This window comes from Rattus norvegicus, chromosome 2 (genome assembly GCF_021556685.1).
Source record: "Rattus norvegicus strain SHRSP/BbbUtx chromosome 2, alternate assembly SHRSP_T2T, whole genome shotgun sequence".
NCBI classification, from domain to species: domain Eukaryota; kingdom Metazoa; phylum Chordata; class Mammalia; order Rodentia; family Muridae; genus Rattus; species Rattus norvegicus.
In genome coordinates, this window is record NC_141535.1 from 171,415,091 (window position 1) to 171,436,556 (window position 21,466).

The 21,466-nt window shown below is 46.9% G+C and overlaps 1 protein-coding gene across 4 annotated transcripts in view; it reads right to left on the minus strand.

The window, feature by feature from the left end:
• Positions 1-6,386, minus strand: part of Trim2 (tripartite motif-containing 2) — a 151,643-nt gene extending 145,257 nt beyond the window's left edge. For 2 of the 4 annotated variants that reach the window (XM_087627123.1, XM_087627121.1), the window contains exon 1: positions 6,164-6,386. The gene's annotated coding sequence lies outside the window, so the exon portion shown is untranslated. 4 annotated transcript variants of the gene reach the window in all.
• Between the last annotated feature and the right edge of the window lie 15,080 nt (positions 6,387-21,466).

Genomic DNA, 21,466 nt, shown 5'->3' on the forward strand with positions numbered 1-21,466 from the left:
TATCTGCCCCCAACATCCAAATAAAATTTAACAACCCCAAGTGTGCCAACATACCAGAGAAAGATCTATGTATCTCTTTAGTACATGGTCGTGGTGCTTTGCGTGAGAATGGACCCCATGGACTCCTATAACTCATATATTGGAATGTTTAGTCACCAGGGAGTGGAACTGTTTGGGAAGGATGTTGAAGAAGGCATGTCATTGGGTATGGGCTTCGAGGTTTCAAAAGCCTACACCAGGTCCAATCTCTCTCCCTCCCTCCCTCCCTCCCCTTTCCCCTCTACCTCCCTCTCTTTCCCTCTTTCCTGCAGATCAAGTTGTAAATAAACCTCCCAGCTAAGTTTCTATCAACATACTTGCTTGCCTCCATGTTCCCCTCGCCATGAGGATAATGGACAGCCCTCTAAAACTGCGCACAAGCCCCCCGGTTAAATAGTTTCTTTTCTAAAAGTTTCTTTACTAATGACTTCTCTTCACAGCAATAGAACAGTGACTATGACAGAGATTCCAAGAAACTTGATATCTATGTGTAGAAGAATGAGTGGAACAGCCCCTCCCCAGTATCTTACAACCGTCAACTTAAAGTGATTTAAAGGGGAAGGAAGTGCCACTTAGTGGTAAACAGCAGTATGTGCAGTCCCTGGATTTGATCCCCAACGCTGAACAACAACAACTACAAAACCCACTAGTCTGTTTAGACTTAATGGTAAGGCACACAACTAAGAAGGTGCCAGAAAAAAACAAAACAAAACAAAACAAAACAGGGATGCACTTCAAGTGATTGGCCTAGGCAGAGATTTTTTTGCCTAAGACCTCAAAAGTACTTGTGGGATGGAAGGGAAAAAAAAAAACAAGCTAAATGAGTTTATAGCAAACCAAAAGCCTCTGCATCGTCCAAGACATCCATGATGTGCGGAGCCCAACTGCAGAGGAGAAGAGAATGTGTAGACTCTCCATCTGACCTGGGTTAGCATGCAGAGCGTATAACAAAACTAGCATCTCAATAGCAAGAAACAAAGAATCTGACTTTAGAATAGAACAAAAAGTTTTTGACCAGACAAATCATTTCCGAGAAGAAGATTCGCATTTCAGGAGACCAGGTGCATAAAAGCCAGCTGGAAAGATGATACCAAGAAGCGGGATTCAGGATGGGCACTTTCCAGAGTTGTCCAAGATACAATTTACCCAAGATTTGTGAACAAAGATGGGCCGTGGCATCAGCAAGCCAAGAGGGCCCTGGGATCCTGAGGTGGAGGAAAGAGACTTTCACTAAGCTAGAGAGTGGCTGAATGTGGATGATGTTGCTTAAAAACTATCAACATGACAACACTGGATTTAAAAAAAAAAGCATCTAGAAATTGCATAAAATACTTGTTGACCATTTTCATGACTTTGCTTTTCTTACAGGGTTTAGAATGTGTGGTAGAGTTACTTGGCAGGCAAAATGGTAGTTATAACCAAGATTAAGGCCAGTTAAAGCTGGCCTACTGTGACATAGAAATGATATAATAATGATGATGATGATGATGATGATGATGATGATGATGATGATGATAATGCTTAGTAGCAATGATCATCAGAGAATTCAAATCAAAACCACAAAAAGATATCAATTCACCTTGGCTCAACTATCTGTGGTTAAATGTCAAGAAGCCACACTCTGGTAGGCTGTGAAGAAATCAGAACCTCTGCCCATGGTTGGTGGGAGTGTAAATGACCGTACTTATGTTGGGAAACAGTTCAGTAGTCCTCAAAAATCTGAAAACAAAACTTATATGATCTAGAGGTTCACCCCTGGTAGATAGCCAAAGGAAAGGAAATTGATATGGTAAGAAGACACCTGTACCCCGTGTTTTGTACAAAACGAAATCAACCTCATTGCTCATCGACAGATGAATGGATGTAGAAAATTGTTACACATGTATAATGGGATATGGTTTGGGCATAAAAGGAATACAATCCTGTCATTTGTAGCATGTTGGGCCTGGAAGATGTCACACCCAGGAAATAAACCGAGCACAGGAAGAAAGCCCTGGATGACCTCACTCATGCAGAACCTAAGACCTGATGTCAGAGAAGCAGAGAACAGACTTTGGTCCTCGAAGACTGAGATAGAAGAGGGGAAAGAAAGCAGGGTAAGCTTTGTCACTGGCGTAAAATATGTGGATGGGACAAATAAATCCTAGTGTTCACACAGCAGGATGACTACAGTTAACAAGATATATTGCATTTTAAAATAGCTGGAAAAGAGGGTATCAAATGGTCCTGTCACAAAGAGATTACTAAAGCTAGAAATTCTGATATGCTAATTACCACAGCTTGATAGTTAGAAGATAAATATGTATAAAACATTAAATTATACCCCATAAATATGTATGGCTAATATATGTCAAATCAAGTGGAACAAAAATATAGAACCAAGTCAAAATACAAGAGTCTTGGCCCAAGGACAAGGGAGGGAGAATGCAAACAAGACAGTCTTCTGGGTCTCTCAAATTATTTCTGCACCTAACAAAGATGCTTCAACCTGTAAAGAGGGAGCAGCAATGACTGCTTCCTCTTGAGTAATGGAGACACCGTACTTTCAATTGCTTCTGTGGCTTAGAGAAGGAAAACTTAAGATATACGTGAACTGAAAATAGATTTTATGTCCTTACCAGTACGATTTGTAGACATAAGACAACCCATGTTTCTTACCCCCTTTCCCCTGTGCCCACCTTCCAGCCCAGGAGATGGACAGTGTCAAGACTGTTCCTTCATTTCCCAGTCCGCCTCCACAGGAAGCTGCCAGGGAATGCAGGGTTCCCTGCCAGGGTTGAATTCAGGGAGGAGACAGATGTGGTCAGTTTATGAAGACCAACCTCCTTTGAGTCACAGCCAGAAAAGCCTCTAGGAAAGTAGAGGTTGTTTCTTCGTTTCACTCATCCAGAGCTCTTGGGTCAGAAAACTATGGGCCTCCACAGAGAATGAGGCCAGCATTTGCCAAGCCTGCAGCACCAGGAAGAAAACGTGGGCAGCAAGGTTTACTTCTTCTTTCATAGAAATAAAGAAGGAGAAAGGGAGGGAAAGAAGGAAACAAGCAAGCAAGCATAAACTTCAATGATGGAAGATAGAGGTCCTGGGACAACTGATAGCCCACCCAACACTTCCCTGCGTGCCCCTGCACTGCCCTTTTCTGGGAAGACAACAGTCTGGTGAGGTTGCCCAATCTGGGCTCTAAGACAGATCTGGCAGGAGCATTTTGTTTGGCAAGCGCAATGTACTTTTAGAGATTTTAATTAGTTGCCGATCTGTAAAGATCTAGTGGTTTCACATTAGCAAATCAAAAGCTAGACTCCTGTCTCCCTCCAGCAGAGCTGCCTAGCCTAACTGGGTTAGGCTTCTGCTGCCCTCCCCAGTTAACCCTGTCAGACCATGGCTTCTCTCAGCATTTACACCCCCTGCCTGCCCCTGAGGCAACAGACCTGGGCATCTGAGGCATGGATAGGTGTCTGTCAATCAATTGTCTTACCCAGAGAATTCTGAAGACAGATTCACCCCTGGGATCAGGCCAAATGAGGTAAAATCTGAGCCTGAGAAATGGCTGGGCTCTAGAAGAGGCTCTAAGGTCTGGAGCCAGGGCTGAGAGGGGCTAGGGGGAAAGTGATAAAAATGTATTTTCTTCTAGATGCTCCTTGGCAGTGAATGGTGCCATTTCATAATTTCTCTATTGGACCCAATCAGGGTCTGCTTTTCTTGACTCGTGCCTCGTAGCTCTACCTCCACTTGGCAGTAACTAACTTACTTCCCCTTCCCTAAAACAGCCTTGGTGTCTCAGCTCTTTACTGTTTGGACTGACCCATTCTCAGTACTCCACAATTTTCCCACCTTTTCATTCAAGACCAGGGAACACTGGGAATAGCACCCTTTTACCTCACTATTGAATTCAACAAAAAGGCTTGCTGTGGCTTCTACGACATACTTTATACCTCAGAACCACATACCTCAGAACCCCATTGCTTGCTTTTCACAGCACTTTTACTTAGTCATAATCTGATTTTGATTAACAAGAAACCGAGAAACCACACCATGGGGTGAAAATCGAGATTTAGTGCAAATTCTAGCACTAAATACCAAGCCTCACTTTGGGGTCAGGACCATAATTCCCTCTGTTAAATTAAAGGGCCCACATAGGCCATAATATGCATCCAGAATAGATTTAGTCTCCTACCTATAGACTAATTTATAATCAGTTGAGTTTCTAAGCTACATTTGGTTGGGACTTTTCTGAGTGCCCCCCCCACCCCACCCCCACACACTTCTGTTTGCTTTCTCCTCCTGGCTGGCTGGCTCTTACTAAATCAACCCTCAAAAGTCAGGCTGACAAAGCTGCTCACCCAGGAAACAGAATTGGAAGAACGGCCCAAACTTGAGCGTGTCTCTTAAGCAGATCTGGAGATAGCTTTGCTGTGTTCTGGTTATGCCCGAGGAGATGCAGACCTGGAAAGTTCCAGCACTTGTTCATGGCTGGCACCCCCAACCCTCACTGGTCTTGGATCTGTAGAACCTTCTAGAGAAGATCATGTCTTCCATGCCCCACACCCTGGGAGGCTGCAGGCTGGACTTGAGAAATCACAGGGAGGCAAAGGCAAGCACTGCACAGAGACCTCAGGAGACGGACTAGACAAGAGCATGGGCTTCTGAGCAGATGGACGTCAAAGGGCACCCCAGTATCTGAACAACTTGGGAGCCACTGGACTGTGCTGAACATTCTGGGAACACTTCCGGGAAAGTCAAATTTCTCAAGAGAAACCCAGACCTCAGAGAGGTTTGCCAGATGTGTAACGTTGAAAATCTTCCCCATAATTAAATATAAAAACTAAATCGAACACTAAGGTTTCCAATAGCAACCAATGGCGATATCAAACAAAACCCACCACACCCTTTCACAACGTTCGTAATGTGAGGAGGAGGAGGGAATTGGGGTCTTTTCGTTTGCCTCTAGTCTCTTGGAAGAACAAATATCATGTGCAGGGAAGGAGAGAAATCAGCTTGAAGCCTGGCAGAGAGGCTTGAAGTCTCAGAACTCTGAAATCCTCCCGGGACCCAGCCCCAGCGGCAGTGAGCCTGTTACCCAGCTAGGTGGCTTCAGGGAGGACCGCGGCCATCCCTATGCAGTGCACAAAGATCCCAACGGACGGGAGGGCATAAACTATGTTTCATTGCTGTGAGTCAACCCTAAAGTGTGGTTCGTCGCCTCTCCCAAGTGGCTAGACAGGATTGTGCACCTCAGCCTCCTAGGTCCACGGTTCTTTTGTGTTGGGTTCGAACACAGCAGTCCTCCTGCGAGAGGAAGCCAGGGCTACAGCGTGCTCGCGCCACCTCCAGGCTAGGCTTGGTGACTTGCGTCCTCAGTCCCCCTACCCAACCCCAGGAGCCTGGTCCCTCACCCATCGCTGTCTAGGGCTTCCAGTAGCGAAGCCAGAAATGTTCCGAGCCTGTCGCCTGCTCTGGGCGAGGTGGCAGATACTCACGTTTTAAGTGTTTGCCAAAGTGCCCGGACTCTGGTCACCAACCAGAACCACGAGGAAGATCTGCGGGGCCGCCTTGCAGGCAGACGAAAGAACAAGCAGACGGCCAACAGGCAGCCCCGTATTTTCTCCGAGCTCCCCCAAAATGCTTCTCGGTGCCGCCAACGCAGCTGCCAGGTTTAATAACTGTGTCAGACAGCCCGCCCCTCCCCTCCCGGGGGCGCCGCAGATGACAGGCGGGAGACCCAGTCGGCGCCTTGCACTGCAGTCTCCCTTGCCTTGGTCGCTGTAAAGATTGCACGGGGACACACGATACCAAGGTTCAAATACCAAAGAATCCTCCAAAAACCTCGCTTCTTTCCTGTTCACTTGGAGCATACATCTGATGAGTTCCCAGCAGCATTTCTTTCAGAAAACAAGACGAATGAATCAAACCGGGGGCGAATACTATGCACAAAAGCTAACCTAGATCTCAAATGGAAAGGACCTTATGCGTTCTCCTCCAGCCCAGTTCCGACTTGACTCCTGGGCCTTGGTGGTCTGTCCTGCGCACCGCGCGTTGCGCAACAAGCCTATGCTACTGTGCCTCAGGTTTTAGTGGCGCACGTCAACTCCCAGGTCTGATCCTAGAACTCTGTCCCGCAGGACCTTACTGTATGAGGACGCTCCGCTGCGGTTCATCCACTCGGACCATTTCCCAACCGCAAGTGGCTCCCTCCTGGAGACAAGCTGGATACACCAAGCTGGGAGGAATCGCAAAAAGCACCACAAAAGCAGAATATTCCACCGAAAGTTATGATCGGCAAGTACAAGGCCTATTTGAACACTCCTCAGCCTGGCGGCCACGCCTCTCAGTTCCCCAAGGGTCCTCACCCTAGCCAGCTCCGCCCTAAGGGCGCTTTTCTGGGCACGCACCTGCTTCCTCGCTGTTGAGTGGTTGCCTTGGAAACCCTGGAGAGCTAGTGTTCCCTACAGACACGCTGTTGCCCTGACAACTGTGACCCAGCTCTTGGGCGTGCCAGGATGAATGTCAATGGATGCTACATTAAGTATGGATTCAGCGCTATAGGAGGAATTGGTTGATAGGGCAGGGATAAGGAAGCCGCCGTATTAGGGTATGCAGGCTGAGCTTCAAGATCCTGGGTGGGGTCGGTGGGTATCGCGGGGTGGGTAAACACTGTGTTGCTCCACACTTCTTCACCAAAGGTCTTTACACTTCGATGTAATCTCTTTCACTCTGCTTACGATGTTTAAATGGGATCTCCCAGCAGGAACTGGTCCCATGTAGGAAGAAGCAAAAGCCTTTAAGCATGTTGAAAACAGTGAAGGCCCACTGGGGATAGTAGCTAACCATGGGTGATGTCATATGCAAACCTTTGAGAACACTGGCTGAGATGAGCACATGGCTACACAAGTTCACTCATTGTTTGAGAAAGCTGGGGACTGGGGAAGCAAACTGGACTTATTAAAAACCCGAATGTGCACATGGCGTCTGGAGATCCGCGGAAGGGGCTGAAACCCATCAAGCCACATATAGGTGCTTCTGTTAAGGAAGTAGGACACCATGAGGGGGACTCAGCTATAAACCAAAGTCCTGGGCCAGGGTTACAAAGACTGAATGCTGGGCTGGGCTGTAGGGAAGAGGGAGCAAACGGATTCAAGTAAGAGAAAGGCTTAAAGAGATGATGGGAACAGAACATTCACAGTCCACACACGAGAAGACATCTATAAAAATGTGAAATCTAGATGACAGCTGACTCTTTTGTAAGTGTCCAACATCTGCAACAGTGAAGCTGAACCCAGTGGGATATTTTCAAAGGACTGACAGAACACAGCCATCGTATCAGTTGGGGTTCTCTAAAGAACAGAACCAATAGCCCATGAACTGAAGGCCTGTGGCATACCTCATCGCCCCCTTAAATGTCCTGCCCCTTACCACAAATTTCAAGTGTTTTGGCAGATGTGGTGGTTTGAATGAGAATGGCCCCCAGAAGCTCTTGTATTTGAATACTTGGTCCCCAGTTGGTGGAATTGTTTGGGAAGGCTTAGACCTTGTAGCCTTGTTGGAGAAGGTGTGTCCCAATTGGGGTGGACTTTTGAGGTTTCAAATGCCCGTGCCACTCCCAATTAGTTCTCTCTGCTTGTTGTTTGGAGACAAAGACGAAAGCTGTCAGCCGTAGCTCCAGAGCCACACGTCCTTACTTGCTGATATGCTTCCTGCATGGACTCCAATCCCCTGAAACCATAAGCCCCAATGAATCCTTTCTTCTACAAGGTGCTTTGCCATAGTGTCTTATCACAGTAATAGCAAAGTAATTCAAACAGCTGAGATCTCCAGCTCATGTCATACCTTAATACAGTGAACACGATGGGATTTTCTTCTGTATATTTTATCCACCAACTTAAGTTTTATGTTCATATAGCAGGAGTTTCTCTACACACATAGTCCACAAAATTAGTCTGTCTTTCTTTTTCCCTCCCTCTCCTCCATATCCCAAAATAAACATAGAATCCATACGTGGTGGGAGGGCACCACCAAAGTTCAGTTGTAGCTCCAGCAAAGACATTCCCAACAGTGTCTACATTTGTCTATGTGCTTACCTCTCCCTCCCTCCTTCCCTCCCTCCCTTCTTTCCCATCCCTCCATATCTACCCACTCTCTAATTCTCCCTAAATCTCTCTGCTATTGGATGGAAGCTGGGGTCCAGCACATGCTAGACATACGCTTCACACTGTGCTGCCCCTCCAGGTCCTGCCTGCATGTTTAAAGGTGTTGCATGGCCACTGGTCACCAGCCTAGCCCCACTGTTGTAGAGACCTCAAGCCATACCCACAGGGATAAACCATGCATGCTTGGTGTTATTGCTGTATCCCAGGGCTGAGCACATATTCAGCCCTGATAAATGTTTGTTAAATAAAAAAACCCTGCCCCAAAGCAACGTTGAAAACCTGACCACGAATCTCTCCAGCTCATCTGTGATCACCTTCAATTCCATTATCATAGTCTTTCGAAATGAGAACTGAAAGTTGGACAGTTAGGAACCATGTTTGTTCCACTACAGGAACTGCTTATCCTAACTGCTTTTCTCTGGGCTCAGTGCCCAGCCTGGACTCAGGGGACCACCATGTGAGAGGGAACACAGAGAAGCTGGGAGCGTGTCTATGAGCTGCTGTGCTGGCTGCCCCCCTTTCCTTCCGCTTCCTGTCTTCTCTGGCCCTGCAGACTCAGGGTGCTGTTTCCTTCGAGGTTGAGATTCCAGGTAGCCCTCTTAGAGCACAAAGATTCAGTTAACCATTTTAGGAGTGTGTGAGTATCAGGGCCAAAGCCCTTTGGGATCAGGCTGAATGTTAACAGAAGCAGAAGAATGCAGAAGGGCAGGCTGAGGACTCAGAGAGGGATAAAGTCAAAGGATATTGGACAATTCTCTCCCAAAAAATTAAGTGGACTCACCATTTATTTGAACTTGGTCTCCAGTTATTCATCTATGCACACCACACCTACTTCCCTTCCAGGTCAGGGCCAAGTGCCTAGATCCTTCCTGTTTATTGTGAGCCTTGGGGGGGGGGGTAGGCAGGCATTCATTTCTCTGCCTATCACATACAGTGCTTAAATCTGTTGCCACTTAAAAACAATAGTTTTGCAGGGCTGGGGCTCAAATCCACATATACCATAGGCAAATGCTTTGCCACAGAGCTATATCCCTACCTACTTGAATATGCGACATTGTATCCATTGTTATTTCTGATCCTATGTCTAAACCCCTCCTAGCAACGAGACCTGAAGTTTCCAGGGGCAACTTGACTTGGGTGACACTGAACTTATTCCAAGGAGGTCTTCACAGTTTTAAACCAACTGTCACTCCCACTATGCTCTGTAGACACTGGCACTCACTCCAGGAGAAGATGTGTGCTGGGGTTTGTGGGCGTGGGGCAGAATATGCCCACTTAATCTCACAGCAGCCAGTTCCAGCAGAGATCAAGGCTTTTACAGTATGACTATGGAGGTGCAGATTCTAGAGTTGCACAGCTATTTCTCATGCTTGGAGATCCCGCCCCTGGGCTGCGTGCAGGAGTGGAGACTGGTGGAACCCTGGGACAACACCACTCCCATTTAAGGGAGAGTAGGGAGGAGAGATGATGACCTGAAAACAGGGTAGGCTACATAGCCCTTAGCCTCGCCTTCAGGCCCTGTGTCTGCCAGCTAGCTTCATTTCCTGACGCTTCCACAGAATCCTGAGACAGCACTAAGGTTAGGTAAGGATCAACTGTTCGAGGGAATGAGCCTGTGGGGATGTTTACACGGAAGCCCTACCTACCAGTGGCTCAAGGGTAAGTCCTCAAGCAGGGATGTGCCACCTTGCCTCGCCCCCTTTATCAGGTGTGGTTTCGACGTGAATCCTGCATCATTCATGAGTACAAGTATCTTTGGCGGTCGACCTTTGTATGTGGTATTCTCTATAATTCCCACTTCCCCTTTATGGTCATATGAATTTGTCTGTCTGAAAAGAAAACGCGGAACTTGACAAGGTGATGAACACCAATAATGTCAAGTACCTGGGAAGCTGAGGCAGGATGATCCAGAGTTTGAGGCCAGCCTGTGCTGTATGTAGTGTCAGCCCAGCCTGACCAACATAGTGAGACCCTGCCTCAAAAACAGTAACAAATAAATAAATATATAAATAAATATCCATTAATTAAAATAAAGAAAATGCAGATATTATCCCAGGAAGAACAACATCCAGATATCCTTTCAAGACATATAGACAGCTATGAAGAGACAGGCCCCACCGAGCCTGGAGATCTCCAACCCATTGTCTCATGTGAACCCATTGTGTTCCACGGAAGCCCACTGTGCTCCTGAACCCTAGAGGGCCCCCACTTGGTGCGGCAGTTTGAATAAAAACACAGTCTCGTATATCTGCATGTTTGACTCCAGCAAGTGGCAGGGTTTGAAAGGATTAGGAGGTTTGGCCTTGTTGGAGAAAGTGTATGACTAGGGGATGGGCTTTGCGCTTTCTTGACTCTCTCTCTTCCTGATGCCTGCAGATTCAGTCATAGAGCTCTCAGTTACCTCTCCAGTGCCATGTCTGCCCTGTCACCACGCTCGCCACAGAGTGTAAGCCAGCCCCAATTAAATGCTTTCTTTTATAAGAGTTGCTGTGGTCATGGTGTCTTCATGGCACTGACTAACTCACTTCTTCAGTTTCTTCAAGGCCAGTCTACTGAATCCATCCTGGAGAAAACACTTTTTCCAAAACTCAATCATACTGTGCAGGGTGAGGGTGGGGGTGGGGTGGGGGTACTAAACAGGACAGACAGGCCTCAGAGAGTTCTCATTCCCATGTAGAAACAGTTTCTAAAGTTATACAGTTCCCCCAGGACACATTAAGTAGAATTCAATTTAGAAAGCTTCCAGTTACCAGACCCTCCACAGTTTTTGTTTTAATCTGTAATTTGGCAGGGCTAAACACAACACTTTATTTAGCCCTGTTCTCAAAATCTTCAGCCATCTGCAATTTCTTAGCATTTGGGGTTTGGGAAAGGGGTCAGGAGCTAGGAGAATCAGGATTTGTAAAGGCCAGACCTCAAAGGTATCCAGACCTCCATGTATTTGTTTATTATTTATCTTCATTTTTGTTCATTTATTTAGAGGTAGGGTCTCAATATATTTTCTAGGCTGGTCTCAAGCTCCTGGATTATTCTCCTGCCTCTCTAGCTCAGGCAGCTGACACTATAGGAACATGCTACTGTGCCTGTTTAATCTTTAATTTATGTCTTTAATCTCTGTGTGTGCATATATGATGTGTGTATCTTTATGGGCACATAGGCACGTTCATGTGTGTGAGTGTGGGCATGTGTGTGGAGATCAGAGGTATAGTGCGGTGTCTTTTCTCATCTTCAACCTAGTCTGGGATTGGGTATTTTATTCATCTCCTGGCCATGAGGCTAGCCTGCCCATGAGTTTCTGGGGATCTTTTCTCTGTCCCCTACTTTGTGCATGTTTCTGCATGTTGCTCTGTGTGGGGTCTAGGGATGTGAACTCAGGTCTCTGCTTGCATGGCAAGTGCTCCACCCACCAAGTCCCCTCCCCACCTCACTTAAGAGTTTGGGACCTAGCCCAGCTAGGAGGAGATTGACTTGATGCTGTGACCCAAGTGCTATTTAGGCTTACCTGCTCCAGGCACTTGGATGTACAAAGGATTGGCTCATGGAAACTTCCGGAGTGCTATGACGACCAGAGCAAGCAGATCCTCCGGTGTCCTAGTTAATGAGCGTCCCAGATGAATGGACTGCCCCCCACTTGGCTGTGCAGCTCCACTCTCCTCCCGTCCACTCCAAGAATGCACATGCATTAGTTACTGTTACATAGCCCTGCCTAGGCAAAGACCCCATGCTCGTCCCCTGTGGCTCTGTGGGGCCTCACTGGGCTTCTTAAGTAATTCCACATTAGGAAGCTGTTGCAAAAAGCCAGTGAACTCTCTGATGCAGCCACTCACTTCCTATGTGCCTATGAGCAAGGACATTTCTGTGCTTGCCCAAAACTAGAATTCTGCAAATACCTGCTTGGCATTTCTCTTCTGTAGGATCCAGTTTAAAACCATCTGTCTGGCGTTTTACTGTGGTCATCCTCCTAGTCTGTGTTTCTTACTTTTCACTCTTTAAAATCACAGATGAAGGGCAGGTGTGGTGTGGTGATGCACACTTTTAACCCAGGAGACAGACATAGTGTATCCTATGATCCAGCCTGGTCTACATATGGCGTTCCAAGCCAGCCAAAGCTATGTAGTAAGGATCCTGTCAATAATAATAATAATAATGATAATAATAATGATAATATAATTAGAATAATTATTACAACTATTAGTATTATTGGAATAATAATTATAATAACAATTATTATTATTAAAGTGACATGGAGTCTGAGGACAGCCATCAAGCTTGTCCTGGGATCTCCACACATTTGAAATCCTGTCATAATTCTCAGAGAATACAAATGCTAAGGGGAAGAGACCAGAGCCCCATCAGGACCAGAGCTTTATGGACTCCCATGAAAGGCACCAGGAGGACTGGACCATGTGTCATTGAGGAAGAGATGCATGTGTATCAGTCCCAGGACCAATGAAAGGGAGAAGTATCAAGAAAGAGCTAAGGCTTGGTGTGGGGTTCACGCTTATAACCTCAGTACACAGGAGGCTGAGGTGGGAGGATTATGAGTTTGAGGACAGCCTTGACTCAGATGAAAACCTTGTTATATACATATACATTGTGCATGCATATTCATATACATGTATATATACACATATATATGCCAAGGATATTTTTATATCTATGTACATACATTTGCACACATGTACACATAAAGAATAATACCATTATTAAGTTAATCACCACTAACTACATAAGAGAAACCTTAGCAAAGGAAAAACCAACCCTTTAATTCGTTCACTTCAAAAACTATTTTGGTACCAGCGGTCCCATCTGTTGCCATCTGCCCCTGTGCATTGGATGGTAGAAGGAACAGACAGTCTGTCGTTCTGATGACAGAACTTACTGTTGGCAGTCGCCTCACTCTTTGCCCCACCCACACATATCATATAATGTTTCAGTTTTCACAGTGATTTCCCTGAAATATTACTAATATTTAGATACCAACGTCCGCTAAACTCAGAGAGGAGAGAGAAGGTTGTATTTAGTTTTATTTTCTAACACCCGCCAGAGTGTCAGGTGTACAGCAGGCACTTGATGAATGCTCATTGAATAAGTGATTTCGACTTCGCGCCCTCAGAGCAGACTGGTTCCTAGTGGGGTTTCTCCTGTTCTATGGGAGGTGAGCTTATGCAGCTTAGAATCCAGGGAATCCTGTTCCCAGGGGACATTGAGGGAGATCTTGTTATCTGTGAAAAGTGTGCCTGAAGTAAGTCCTCAGAGCATGAGCCCCACTGGCGTTTATTTGTAGTAGCTGTGCAGAAGCACCGGGAGAAAGGGCCACGAGTGACTTAGTGTGGCTCAGCTTGCGGTCAGAGCCTTGAGTGGGCCTGCTGAATCATCCCCTGAGGACAGCTCACACCTAAGGTGAAGGGGCAAACCCAGGCCTCCATGGCTGATCAAACTGTTAGAGGGAGAGAGAGAGACCAGGGAGGCAACCGAAGTTGGATCTGCACCATGTAAATAATGGTGACCGCAGGAGCAAATGACACACTGAATTACACCGTCGGTGGTCTGAGAGGGATGGAGATGGTTGTGCTGACAGCTTAGCCTTTTCATCATTCCATCCCCTCATGAAAACAGAAAAAAAAATGGGGTTGGGATGCAACTCCATGGTAGTACCTAAGTGTTTGTTTGTGTGAACCTTGGTTCCATCCCCAGAATTCAAACAAACAAACAAAGCTAAGTAAAACCAAAAACCTTTGAGTGCATTGGCAGCGAGCCTGGAGGTTAAGGCATTTACACTAAAACGTGAGCAGGAGGAGATGGGTGCAGGCCAGAGCTTCATCATGAGCTCAGAAGCAACCAGGGCAGTTCACCCAGAGAACAGAGGAGGTGAGTGGTCCAGTTAGGGGTCACAGAGCCGCCAAGAGAAGGACCCAACAGCAATCAAAACTCAACAAGAGGCAAGGAGGGAAAACGGGTGTGGGTTCGAACACAAACACATACACACATACACACGCACACGCACACACACACTCGCACACACATACATGCACGCATGCACACACATGCATACACACACATGCACACACACATGTACACACACTCACATGCATACACACACACACACACACACACTGGCATGGCTTGACTATCTGTTTTACCAGTTTCAAAAGTGCACATTCACCTATATGCATACACATATACCTACATATGTATGTATTATGTATGTATGTATTCTTTAAACTTCATTTTTTCACACTTTTTTCTCTTAGCCTTTTTATACTCTCTTAGACAAAATTTTTTATAAAATTACCTGATAGATAAAATGTCACTAAAGAAGAGTCACAGAAGAATGGTAACAGTTCAAGGCAGTGTTTCATTCTATAAGTTCAAAGAAGCAGTTATCATAGTAGACACCTATGGCCTCACTTTATCATAGTGGACACCTATGGCCTCATCCTTGAACTTGGCCTAGAATGAATGATTTCCTTGATCACGAATTTGTCCCAAGTCCATTTTTCTTGTTAGTGTAACTGCGAAAGCTCATTCATTGTATTCCTTATTATGCGGCCTTTACTTACCATTCTATGAGGAGAGGGCATGCTCTACTCGTCTTCATTCTAACTGTATCACAGCTTTCTGCCCAAACAACTAAAACCATCTCCTTAAACTTTCTTCCTAAAATTATTTGAATCAAGCCAGGAATTCTATAAAGTCATTAATTCATCTAAACAGTATTAATTCATGAAAGTTTGTCTTCATGTTGATCTGCAGGAAATCTGCCCAATAGGGTGGGCCGATGCCCAGGAATCATTAGGCCATGCGATAGTGTCAGGAAAGGTGTATCAGCAGCGAGAAGCAGTCCTAGGATGAAGTCTCTGGGGCTGTGCCCCTCCAGAGTGCACCCAGTGTAAGGTGAGGCTGGACCATCCTATCACACACCAAATATGTGTGACCCATGAAAGACTACCAAAATTACACCCAAAGGATCCAGAAACCATCTCTAGAGGCTCCACTAACCAAACAAGGAACAGAGCGTTAAAATACAGAGTGCCTGCCAGCAGCCACAGTCCCAGAATATTCTGAAATGTGTGCGTTCCTCCGAGAATCACCATGGTCTCATGGGTCATCTTCTGAGGGTGGCCTGGAGGCATCGGACAACTTCTGCCTGTAGCTAGTCTTCCTCAAACTTTGTGTTCAGTGAAAAGGGTTATGAATTCCACTTCAGAGCTTCACGTGGGGCCTGCTGGGAATGGCCACAGTGCCTGAGCCCAGGGAAGACCAAATGGTGAAGCTGGACTTGCTGGTGTGTTCCATCACGGTTCATCTGAGCTGCAGAGGGAGGGCTCCCGCCCAGGCGCCCTGGGACAGCTGACCATCTATCCCACGTGCGGCTTTCTAAGGTGGCTTTGTCCAGGTTGCAGGATTTCTCACAGGCTCCACCTCTAAGGACACAAAGCAGAGTCTATGCCTCCACAGGACACAGACGTAGGCTTCACCCACTATCACCTTCATATGCTCTGCTGTTTAGAGCAGCCTTGTGCAGGCAGATTCAGTGAGTGGCAAAAGCCTAATGCTACAGGGAATTTCTGTGCTCCCAGACCCCCTCAGGAATGAAGCCATTTTCTTGAAAACTGAGCAGGAATCCCCTGACCAATACCCCTGTGAAACCACATCATATGTGAGGGGCCACGTTTTGTAAAATTACTGACAACAGAAAATAAAGAACAAGAACCCACAGAATCCCAGGAAGATGAACAACTCTAACATTTTTACATATCAACTGAAAATTATTTTAAAGATTTATTTACTTTATGGATATGCATACACTGTAGCTGTCTTCAGACACACCAGAAAAAGGGTATCAGATCCCATTACAGATGACTGCGAACTACCATGTGGTTGCTGGGAGTCGAACTCAGGACCTCTGGAAGAGCAGTCAGTGCTCTTAATCCCTGAACCATCTCTCCAGCCCCCCGGTGGATTTTTTAAAATGGTAAAGTCAGTATTATTTTCCTCTAGTGCTGGGGATTGACCCCAGGACCTCCCACATGCTAGATGGTCTACTACCAAGGTATGTCCTCAAACTCCAAATGATGAAATTCAGAAATCTCATTCTGAAGACCTCGGGGACTGATTAACGAATCTGGTCTTTGACCATCAACAGTTGATGGCTTCAGAGACAGCTAGCTTGGTGTAGTGAGAGTGGAAGGATATGGCGCCATCTAGTGTCTCACATAGGGATCAAGCATGCATCTGGTCCAGCCTGTGGTTCCAGCCCTCGTGGAGCAGGAAACCACCAAGAGCAGTGGAATGCCTTTACAGCAAGAAACTGGCCAGTGACCCACAGACACTGAGATGTTCTCTGGGCTCTTTAAGGACTTTCTAAGACCTGCTTGGGCAACTTGGAAAGGCCCCGTCTCAAAATGAATAGTGACAGAGGGGTTGGGGATTTACCTGGGTGGTACAGTACTTGCTTAACATGTGTGGCCCTGGGTCCGAATCACCGTTAAAAAAACAAAAGGGGGGAGGGGGCAGAAAACGGACCAACTGGGAAGATACACCGTGGAGTTACACAGTGGAGTGGTGCAAGCACAACTACTGGGCTCGCTCATGCGGGAGACAAAATGATTGAGAAACAAGGAAGTAGCCTGCAGTGAACGTCAGCTGTGGCAGGAGAGGGGGCTTCTAGCTCTTTATTAATGATGTTACTCTTTTTGTTACGCCAGCACTTACTGTGATTACTCACTGCATTCTACTTGGGGGATTTCTAGGTTGTCTCTTACAGTGAATTAAAAGGATTAGGAACACAGAGAAGTGATTCTGTGGTGGTGGGCAACTCTTAACGTAAGACGTGATACCCAGCCCCAGACTCTGTGATCTCATTTGGTGCCCGCCACCCTTATCCTGCTATTTGCTGGTGACCTATGAGCTGAAAGGGTCGCCAATAAGCCCAAGGAAAGCAGAAGCCTAGACAGACGTCTTTGCTGACGTTGTTAATGTGGAGCAGTGCTCCTGAGGCATTCCCTGTGGGAAGACTGTGAGAGACACGCCTTATCTTTGATCAGCAGCCATTAGAGCTGTGAAGAGATTGCCTGGGGTGTTTTGTAACATATTATGAATGCATAAAACAGAAGTATGACTTGGCATTTACAAGCCTTTTCTTACCTTATAGAGATTTAAAAGACACAGCTGTCTTTATGGAAAAGGACTTCCCTTTCTCTCTCTCTCTCTCTCTCTCTCTCTCTCTCTCTCTCTCTCTCTCTTTCATTAGCTAGTTTGTTGGTTGAGACAGGGTTTCTCTGTGTATGGCCTAGCTGTCCTGGAACTCACTCTGTTAGACTAGGCTGGCCTCAAACTCAGAGATCTGCCTGTCTCTGCCTCCTGAATACTACAAATAAAAGCATACCAGATAAGAGCTTTACCTCCAACACACACACACACACACACACACACACACACACACACACCACAGAACACACACACACAGAGAAAGAGACAGACAGAGAGAGAGAGAGACAGAGAGACAGAGCAATCATTGGCTTTTAAAAAAGAAGTTTGGACCATAACAAAAAGCTATAACTTCTTAGGAAACACTACTAAGTAATAGACTCCCTGACACAAAGTCCCAAAGCAAGCCTTTTTTTAACATAAAAGTCTGTTCTCTGTGTTCGGAGAACATCAAATTTCCTTTTGTGTTCTCTTCCAAGAATATTTGACTCTAAGGCCTTTTAGGAAACCTGACACTTACTGAGTCTGAGATTAATACATTGTCCGCAAGAGGGCAGTAGTTCTCCAGGATGTTCAAAAAAACATCTGGGCCACAGCTTAGCCGCCAAGAACAAAAGCAGCTCAGTGGTCCAAACTGAGAAGGGAGAAATAGAGTTTAAAACACAAAAGCAACCCAACACAGCGCTGCCTCCTGTGCCTTCGCGATCTGGCTGCAGCCTGCCACAGATGTACGCAATATGGCGCTATAAAGATCATTCGACCCCCAGAGGCTGCATGCAACTAAGCTAGATATGAAATGAAATTTAAAAATATCAAAAGCATATCTTTGAAACTTCTTTCAAAGATACTGTTTGTCTGGTGAGGTGATTCCACCCCATTGTCGTCTGAAGACTGGGCATTCCAATCCGCACGAGTTTCTTCCCAGAATGACAGGCAGAGAGCCAGCCAGAGCCTGACCCAAATCCTGTCTGGTGGCGATAACACCCTAGCTTCTCCCAGCACAGTGCCCAGCTTCCTCTCTTTTAGTTCCTTCTTGTTTACCAGTGAAGACACACCTCATCCACTCAAGTAGCCCTACCCAAGCTTAATCAGACGTCTTTCACGGTCCATTTTATTAGAAATAGGAAACACCCAGTACTGCAAAGACAGCAAGATCTCCCAACAGGCGTGCACTCACGCCAGGAAACTCAAGCCTCTTGTTTACTTACTGGGTTTGAAGATTCTGCTATCAACACTGTCTTAGTTCTGTGATCCTTTCTTGCGGCAAGCAGTAGTACTCCAGTCTCCCCGGGCAGCAGCTTAGGTGGGACTGAGTACCCTCCGCCCCCACTCCTTGTACCAAAGCAGAAGACTTTGGTCAGCAGCTAGGATGCATCATAGCGCATGCTAAAGACCCAGAACCAGAGGCAAATAACCCGGTCACCCCGTTTGACAATGCCTTGCTGCTGGGTTTCTTAGGGCTGCTTTCACTGCGTTACAATTCATTCAGCCTGTCCAGAGGATATTTTTAGATGCAATTACCTAAAGAGCTTCTGAGTTCCTGGAGTTTTATCTGCATAGGTATCTCTTGGCCTAAGGAACCTAAAGTATTGAATGAAGTCAGCCTGCTTTAAAGACACCAGGGCACTGGGGAAAGGTTACCTGCACATGGGTTCCTACTTTGGGCATCTTTCCTATGGATGGAGAGGTATCTCAGGCAATGGTGTTCCTGCCTCCCCTCTTCCAGGAGAGTCCCCCCCCACAAGAATTAGGAAGGAGACACATCGAAGGGTATCTGTATATCACTTCTCACACTGGCTACTTGGTTTCCTGTCTTTAGACCACCACTCTAAGCTAAGACACCCAGATCTTAATACATCCCCCACACAGCAGAGCCATGCTGCTCCCCTGAGCACGGCTTTCAAGCACTTCAGTTACTTCTCGTCACAGTGTAGCTTTTGAGTTTTTATCCTGGGCCCTAATAGATGGGCAGGCTGTGGGGTTTGAGCTGCTGAGGTCATGTAAGAAACTGTGATAAAAGGCCCATTTTCCTTCCTGAGTCCTTTAACTTCCTTTGGCATCTCAGAGGGATCAGGAGCACTTAGTGGGTTATGGGGACCGTGGCAGAGGGTTTGCAAATAAACCCAACACCAACTGGAAGGGTCGAAAAGAACCACCCAGAACCTTCAATGACATTTATGTTACAGACACAGAGATGCCACTGGCCACAGAGCTCAAGCCTTTGATTTTGTAAATAAGAAAAGTAAGTCTCTGAGTCACCTGGGGCAAGTCTCGGCCCAACCCCAAGACTCCAGACTCAGCTGGAGCCCTTTCCAGTATTCTGGAGGGTGGGGGCTCACTCCCTTCCTGTTCCTCCCTTGGAAACGCTGCGGAAATAGAAAAGAATCGATGTGACCTCCACCTCCGGCCGAGTCCTGTCCATCTCCTTGGACTTGTTGAGCAGCTCCTGAGGCTCAGAGAAGCTCGAGAGAGTGGGTTTGTGTAGGGTCGGTGGGCTGTGCCTCCAGATAGAAGAACTGCTACGGTTGAATGAGCTGAGACTCCGGGAATCTCAGAGACTTGAGATGGGCAGAAGTCGAGCCGCTCCCTATCCATTTCCCTACCTGCTCTGGAACACACGAGACACCCCAGTGAGAGGACCATGGCAGTCAGTCTCCTTAGACATTACCTGGAACCCTTCCCCACGCAAATACAGCATTACTATCACCTCAGATTGAGCAATAGGAAACACCTACCGCCCACTCCTCAGTGTTTATATAGGCCCAGTTCACAGGGATAAAACACGAGCTCTTTCCCCAAGGGTCGTGTCTGACAGTTGTTGGGGTTTGGCCTCCCTGTCTGTTGTAAAGCTAAGTGCAGCCTCTCAAGACTCGGAGTCTGCACATAGAACTGTGACTCTGCCCCCAAGTCATTTCTGATTGGTAGGTAAATGTGCCAACATCCAGGAGATAGGCGGGGTTTAGGATTTCAAGGAGCGGAGGTTGGAGCAGGACCACGAGGAAGAAGAAAGTTGAGGAGGAAGAGAAGCCTCCCTGGGTTAGGTGAACCATAACCACGTGGCCCTGAGGGCTGGCCAACTGGAGTTAAGAGCAACCCGGATGAGACATTGTAAGTAATAGGAAAGTTAGATTCTCATAGCACAGAGGGTAGGTATCCGCCCGACTCTTGGGCTGTGTAAGGCTTATTGCAAACATAAAGGTTGTGCGTATCTTTTGTCGGGGAACTAAATAGTCAAAGGCGGGGTAGAAACCCCGGGTCTGGATTAAACAATTTCTACAACAGAGAATGGCTGTTTTACTGAACTATACCACTTGAGGAAGTTCTCTCTCCCAAAGCACTCATCACCTGGCTTCTGAGAACTAAGCGGAGCCAGATAAATAGGTTCCATGGGGCTCCGGTCAGGCATGGGGCTCCGGTCAGGCATGGGGCTCCGGTCAGGCCCGAAATGCCCGGAGTGTTACAGCTCTCAGAAGAGAAGCTGGGAGGTTTGGGTGGCCTGTTCAGGGCAGGCAGCCCAGGGCCTGGGTCTCTCCTCAGCTACTGTGGCAGCACCAGCACTAGAAATGGCGGCAGAGGCTGTGGTGGTGGTAGCCGGGTGGTGAGTGCTTCGTTCTCACTGTGCGAAGTAATGAAAAGGACCCTGTTGAAATATGGGAGCAACTGTGAGCATGCCACTGAAGACTGTGGCGTGTACAGGAGCGTGTTTATAAGGCACACGCAGTCTAGAGCGCGGCCTAGGACAGATCAAGCATTGGTCCTCGCTGCCTCACCCTGATCTACTGCTGGCAATCGAACACACACTTCTTCAGTCTCTACTGTATTCAAAGCCTCACACCAGAATCAAGAAAACAGAGGTGAAAACCCTCCAGCCAGAAGCAGAGATAAGGAAGCCTGGGTGAAGTCAGACATATTGTGACAAGAAGGTTGCTGGAGCCTGGAGAAATGGCTCATCAGATAAGAGCACTAGAAGAGCTGGGTTCAGTTTCCTACACGCACATGATGGGTCAAAACCACCCCCATGCAGGGGATCTGATGCCCTCTTCCTCGGGCACGTGGTGAGATTAGGGGAAAAA